The sequence below is a fragment of the Tachyglossus aculeatus genome, unplaced genomic scaffold, assembly GCF_015852505.1.
Source record: "Tachyglossus aculeatus isolate mTacAcu1 unplaced genomic scaffold, mTacAcu1.pri scaffold_12_arrow_ctg1, whole genome shotgun sequence".
NCBI lineage: Eukaryota > Metazoa > Chordata > Mammalia > Monotremata > Tachyglossidae > Tachyglossus > Tachyglossus aculeatus.
Genome location: NW_024044858.1, coordinates 1,463,940 through 1,471,031, shown reverse-complemented (window position 1 = coordinate 1,471,031; position 7,092 = coordinate 1,463,940).

The window sequence follows — 7,092 nt, the reverse complement described above, 5'->3', positions numbered from 1 at the left end:
GGAGAGCGGCTCGCCCCCTCCCGTCCAATCAGAAAGCGCGCCCGCCCCGGAAGCGCCGCCCATTGGCTGCCCGCCCGGGCGCGGCCAATCGCGAGGGAGAGGGCGGGCCCACTAGGGCGCGGGGGGGGGGAGGGGGCGGGGCCACCCTCCCCCCCATCCGGGCGCCATGGTTTGGCCCGCCCCGCGCGGGCCTCGACGCCCTCGCCCGATTAGTAGGAATGATAAAGGCGTTGATTGAGCGCTTACCATCAAGAGCACAAAACCCAACATACTCACAAAATAAAATAAATAGAATCGATAGGTACAAGTAAAATAAAGAAATAAATAAATAGAGTAATCAATCTGTACAACCATATATCCATATATACAGGCGCTGTGGGGAAGGGAAGGAGGGAAGATGGGGGGGATGGAGAGGGGGACGAGGGGGAGAGGAAGGAAGGGGCTCAGTCTGGGTCATAACATAATCAATCAATCAATCAATCGTATTTATTGAGCGCTTACTGTGTGCAGAGCACTGGACTAAGCGCTTGGGAAGTCCAAGTTGGCAACATTAGAGAGACGGTCCCTACCCAACAGTGGGCTCACAAAAGGGGGAGGCAGAGAACAAAACCCAACATACTCACAAAATAAAATAAATAAAATCGATAGGTACAAGTAAAATAAATAAATAAATAGAGTAATCAATCTGTACAAACATATATCCATATATAGACAGGTGCTGTGGGGAAGGGAAGGAGGTAAGATGGGGGGGATGGAGGGGGGATGAGGGGGAGAGGAAGGAAGGGGCTCAGTTTGGGTCATAACATAATCAATCAATCAATCAATCGTATTTATTGAGCGCTGACTGTGTGCAGGGCACTGGACTAAGCGCTTGGGAAGTACAAGTTGGCAACATATAGAGACAGTCCCTACCCAACCGGGGGGCTCACAAAAGGGGGAGACAGAGAACAAAACCCAACATACTCACAAAATAAAATAAATAGAATCGATATGTACAAGTAAAATAAATAAATAAATAGAGTAATCAATCTGTACAAACATATATCCATATATACAGGCGCTGTGGGGAAGGGAAGGAGGTAAGATGGGGGGATGGAGAGGGGAACGAGGGGGAGAGGAAGGAAGGGGCTCAGTCTGGGTCATAACAGCATAATCAATCAATCAATCAATCAATCGTATTTATTGAGCACTGACTGTGTGCAGGGCACTGGACTAAGCGCTTGGGAAGTCCAAGTTGGCAACATAGAGAGACAGTCCCTACCCAACAGTGGGCTCACGGTCTAGAAGGGGGAGACAGAGAACATAATCAATCAATCGTATTTGTTGAGCGCTTACTGTGTGCAGAGCACTGGACTAAGCGCTTGGGAAGTCCAAGTTGGCAACACAGAGAGACGGTCCCTACCCAACAGTGGGCTTACAGTCTAAAAATGAGTAATAATGATCAATCAATCAATCAATCGTATTTATTGAGCGCTTACTGTGTGCAGGGCACTGGACTAAGCGCTTGGGAAGTCCAAGTTGGCAACATAGAGAGACGGTCCCTACCCAACAGTGGGCTCACAGTCTAAAAATTAGTAATAATGATAAATCAATCAATCATATTTATTGGGTGCTTACTGTGTGCAGAGCACTGTACTAAGCGCTTGGGAAGTCCAAGTTGGCAACATAGAGAGACAGTCCTGAGCGCTTACTATCAATCAATCAATCAATCGTATTTATTGAGCAATTTATTTATTTATCAATAAATACGATTGATTGATTGATTGAGCGCCTACTGTGTGCAGAGCACTGTAGTAAGCGCTTGGGGAGCCCAAGTTGGCAACACGTAGAGACGGTCCCTACCCAACAGTGGGCTCACAGTCTAGAAGGGGGAGACGGAGAACAAAACCAAACATACTAACAAAATAAAATAAATAGAATAGATATGTACAAGTAAAATAAATAAATAAAGAGTAATAAATATGTACAAACTTATATACATAGAGAGAGAGAGAGAGAGAGAGAGAGAGAGAGAGAGAGAGAAAGAGAGAGAGGCATAATGGCTCAGTGGGAAGAGCCCGGGCTTTGGAGTCAGAGGTCATGGGTTCGAATTCTGACCCCACCACATGTCTGCGGTGTGACCTTGGGCAAGTCACTTCACTTCTCTGAGCCTCAGTGACCTCATCTGTAAAATGGGGATGAAGACTGTGAGCCCCACGTGGGACAACCTGATCACCTTGTATCCCCCAGCGCTTAGAACAGTGCTTTGCACATAGTAAGCGCTCAATAAATACGATTGAATGAATGAATGTATACTATGTGCCAAGCACCGTTCTAAGCGCTGGGGAGGTGACAAGGTGATCAGGTTGTCCCATGTGGGGCTCACAGTCTTCATCCCCATTTTACAGATGGGGTCACTGAGGCCCAGGGAAGTTAAGCGACTTGACCAAAGTCACCCAGCTGACAGGTGGCAGAGCTGGGATTTGAACCCATGACCTCCGACTCCAAAGCCCAGGCTCTTTCCACTGAGCCACGCTGCTTCCCCTAATTAGGCGCCCAGTAAGTAATAATAATAATAATAATTGGCATTTGTTAAGCGCTTACTATGTGCAAAGCACTGTTCTAAGCGCTGGGGAGGTGACAAGGTGATCAGGTTGTCCCATGCGGGGCTCACAGTCTTCATCCCCATTTTACAGATGAGGGAACTGAGGCCCAGGGAAGTTAAGCGACTTGCCCAAAGTCACCCAGCTGACAAGTGGCGGAGCTGGGATTTGAACCCATGACCTCCGACTCCAAAGCCCGGGCTCTTTCCACTGAGCCACACTGCTTCCCCTAATTAGTACGGTCCTTGGTGCCCAGTAAGTAATAATAACAATTGGCATTTGTTAAGCGCTTACTATGTGCAAAGCACTGTTCTAAGCGCTGGGGAGGATACAGGGTGATCAGGTTGTCCCACGGGGGGCTCACAGTCTTAGGAGAAGCAGCATGGCTCAGTGGAAAGAGACGGGCTTTGGAGTCAGAGGTCATGGGTTCAAATCCCAGCTCCGCTACTTGTCAGCTGTGTGACTTTGGGCAAGTCACTTCACTTTTCTGGGCCTCAGTTATCTCATCTGTAAAATGGGGATGAAGACTGTGAGCCCCCCGTGGGACCACCTGATCACCTTGTCACCTCCCCAACGCTTAGAACAGTGCTTTGCACATAGTAAGGGCTTTATAAATGCCATTAAAAAAAAATCCCCATTTTACAGATGAGGTAACCGAGGCCCAGAGAAGTGAAGTGACTTGCCCAAGATCACACAGCAGACACGTGGTGGAGTCGGGATTCGAACCCATAATAATAATAACGTTGGCATTTGTTAAGCGCTTACTATGTGCAAAGCACCGTTCTAAGCGCTGGGGGGGATACAAAGTGATCAGGTTGTCCCACGTGGGGCTCACAGTCTTAGTCCCCATTTTACAGATGAGGTAACTGAGGCCCAGAGAAGTGAAGTGACTTGCCCAAGATCACACAGCAGACATGTGGTGGAGTCGGGATTCGAACCCATGACCTCTGACTCCAAAGCCCGGGCTCTTGCCACTGAACGGATGAATACTCGTTTCGTTTTGCCGTCCGTCTCCCCCCTTCTACACCGTGAGCCCGTTGTTGGGCAGGGACCGTCTCTCTCTGCGGCCGAATTGGACTTTCCGAGCGCTTAGTAATAATTAATAATAATAATAATAATAATAACAGCATTTATTCATTCATTCAATCGTATTTATTGAGCGCTTACTGTGTGCAGAGCACTGTACTAGAGAGAAGCAGCGTGGCTCAGTGGAAAAGAGCCCGGGCTTGGGAGTCAGAGGTCATGGGTTCAAATCCCGGCTCTGCCAATTGTCAGCTGTGTGACTTTGGGCAAGTCACTTCACTTCTCTGCTTGGTACATAGCAAGCATTTAAGAAATGCCATAATTAGTATTATTATTCTTTGTGGATCAATGTCGAGTCTGTTATAAAGTCTTCCTCTTCTCCCCCTCGTCCCCCTCTCCATCCCCCCCATCTTACCTCCTTCCCTTCCCCACAGCACCTGTATATATGTATATATGTTTGTACGTATCTATTACTCTATTTATTTATTTTACTTGTACATGTCTATCCTATCTATTTTATTTTGTTAAGTATGTTTGGTTTTATTCTCTGTCTCCCCCTTCTAGACTGTGAGCCCACTGTTGGGTAGGGACCGAGACGTTTATGTTGCCAACTTGTACTTCCCAAGCGCTTAGTACAGTGCTCTGCACACAGTAAGCGCTCAATAAATGTGATTGATTGATTGATTGATTCTCTGTGCCTCAGTTACCTCATCTGTAAAATGGGGATTAAGACTGTGAGCCCCACGTGGGACAACCTGATCACCTTGTATCCTTCCCAGCGCTTAGAACGGTGTTTTGCACTTAGTAAGTGCTTAACAAATGCCATTAATATTATTATTATTATTATTATTACTATAATGACGGCCTTTATTCATTCATTCATTCAATCAATCGTATGTATTGAGCGCTTACTGTGTGCAAAGCACTGTACTAAGCGCTTAGGAAGTACAAGCTGGCAACATATAGAGACGGTCCCTACCCAACAGCGGGTTCAGTCTAGAAAGGAGCCTCTGTCTCTGCCCTCTCGTTTATAATAATAATAATAATAATGGCATTTGTATTAAGCGCTTACTGTGTGCAAAGCACTGTTCTGAGCGTCGGGGAGGCTACAGGGTGTTCACGTTGTCCCACAGGGGGCTCACGGTCTTAATCCCCATTTTACAGATGAGGGAACTGAGGCTCAGAGAATAATGAGGAGCAGCGTGGCTCAGTGGCAAGAGCCCGGGCTTTGGAGTCAGAGGCCATGGGTTCGAATTCCGCTCCACCACATGCCAGCTGTGTGACCTTGGGCAAGTCACTTAACTTCTCTGAGCCTCAGTGACCTCATCTGTAAAATGGGGATTAAGACTGTGAGCCCCACGTGGGACAACTTGATCCCCTTGTAACCCCCCCAGCGCTTAGAACAGTGCTCTGCACATAGTAAGTGCTTAACAAATCCCAGTATTATTATAATGGCATTCGTTAAGCGCTTACTATGTGCAAAGCACCGTTCTAAAAGCTGGCAGAGAAGTGACTTGCCCAAAGTCACACAGCTGACAAATTGGCAGAGCAGGGATTTGAACCCATGACCGCCGACTCCAAAGCCCGGGCTCTTTCCACTGAGCCACGCTGGTTAGTCCAGTGCTCTGCACACAGTAAGTGCTCTATAAGTGCTCCATCCCCCCCATCTTACCTCCTTTCCCTCCCCACAGCACCTGTATATATGTATATGTTTGTACATATTTATTACCCTTTATTAATCTTACTTATACATATCTATTCTATTTATTTTATTTTGTTAGTATGTTTGGTTTTGTTCTCTGTCTCCCCCTTCTAGACTGTGAGCCCGCTGCTGAGTAGGGACCGTCTCTATGTGTTGCCGACTTGTACTTCCCAAGCGCTTAGTCCAGTGCTCTGCACACAGTAAGCGCTCAATAAATACGATTGATTGATTGATTGATAAATACGATTGAACGAGTGAATGAATGGGGCATCGGAGAAGGGCGTGCCGGGCGCAGGTAAGCTGCCAGGTGACGGGTAGGAGGGATTGTCTCTCTCTCCGTGGCCGAATTGTACTTTCCAAGCGCTTAGTCCAGTGCTCTGCACACAGGAAGCGCTCAATAAATACGACTGGATGAATAATAATAACGATGGTATTCGTTAAGTGCTCGCCATGAACCCCCAGCAGGCCCTGCCCATCCACTCTTTCCCCCCCCCAAAGCCCAAACGGTGCCCCGACAGCCCTCCCCTCTCATAATGATAAGAATTCTGGTATCTGTTAAGCGCTTACTAGGTGCCAGGCACTGTACTAAGCGCTGGGGCGAATACATTGAAATCAGGTTGGACCCAATCCCTGTCCCATGGGGGGCTCGCAGACTCAATCCCCATTGTACAGATGAGGTCACTGTGAGCCCTTTGTTCGGAAGGGATCAATCAATCAATCAATCGTATTTATTGAGCGCTTACTGTGTGCAGAGCACTGTACTAAGCACTTGGGAAGTACAAGATCGTCTATTGCCGAATTGTACTTTCCAAGCGCTTAGTACAGTGACCTGCATACAATAAGCACTCAATAAATATGACGAATGACAGAATGAATGAGGAAACCCTGCCCCGCTCAACCGCGTGGCTGTTTGTTTGTTGTTCATTCATTCATTCAATCGTATTTATTGAGCGCTTACTGTGTGCAGAGCACTGTACTAAGCGCTTGGGAAGTCCAAGTTGGCAACATATAGAGACGGTCCCTACCCAACAGCGGGCTCACAGTCTAGACAACAAAACTGAATTGTCCTCTCGCAAGTGCTTAGTGCAGTGCTTTGCACACGGTCAGCGCTCAGAAAATACGATCGAATGAATGAATGAATGAATGAGACGATTGGTGGGAGTGTGGGTAGTGCCAGGCAGGGCCGAGCGCTGCGGAAAAGGAAGAGGCCAACTTCGGGGGCTGAGGCGGTGACGGGGACTAGGGATTTGAAGGGGTGCAGGGGAGAGAAAACGGCCCGGACCGGATCCCGGACCCACGCCCGGGAGCCAGGAGGTCCTGGGTTCCAATCCCGGCTCCGCCACTTGTCTGCTGTGTGACCTTGGGCGAGTCACTTAACTTCTCTGGGCCTCAGTTACCACACCTGTAAAATGGGGATTGACTGTGAGCCCCCCCCCCCCCCCCATGGGACAACCTGATCACCTTGTATCCCCCAGCGCTTAGAACAGTGCTTTGCACCTAGTAAGCGCTTAACAAATGCCATCATTATTATTATTATTCCCCTAACTGTAAAACGAGCCCCACGCGGGACAGGGACTGTGTCCGGACTCGATTCGCTCGCATCCACCCCGGCGCTCGGTGCGGCGCCTGGTACATAGCGCTCAATAAATCTGGTCGCTGTGATGAACGACGCCTCACTCCTTCCTTGTCTCCAGAGTTTATTAATCCCCTCCACGCCCAAGAGAGGGGCAGGGCAGAGCCCGAGCACCAGCGTCCGGTTGAAAGGTCAGCGTCGACGGGAGGGAA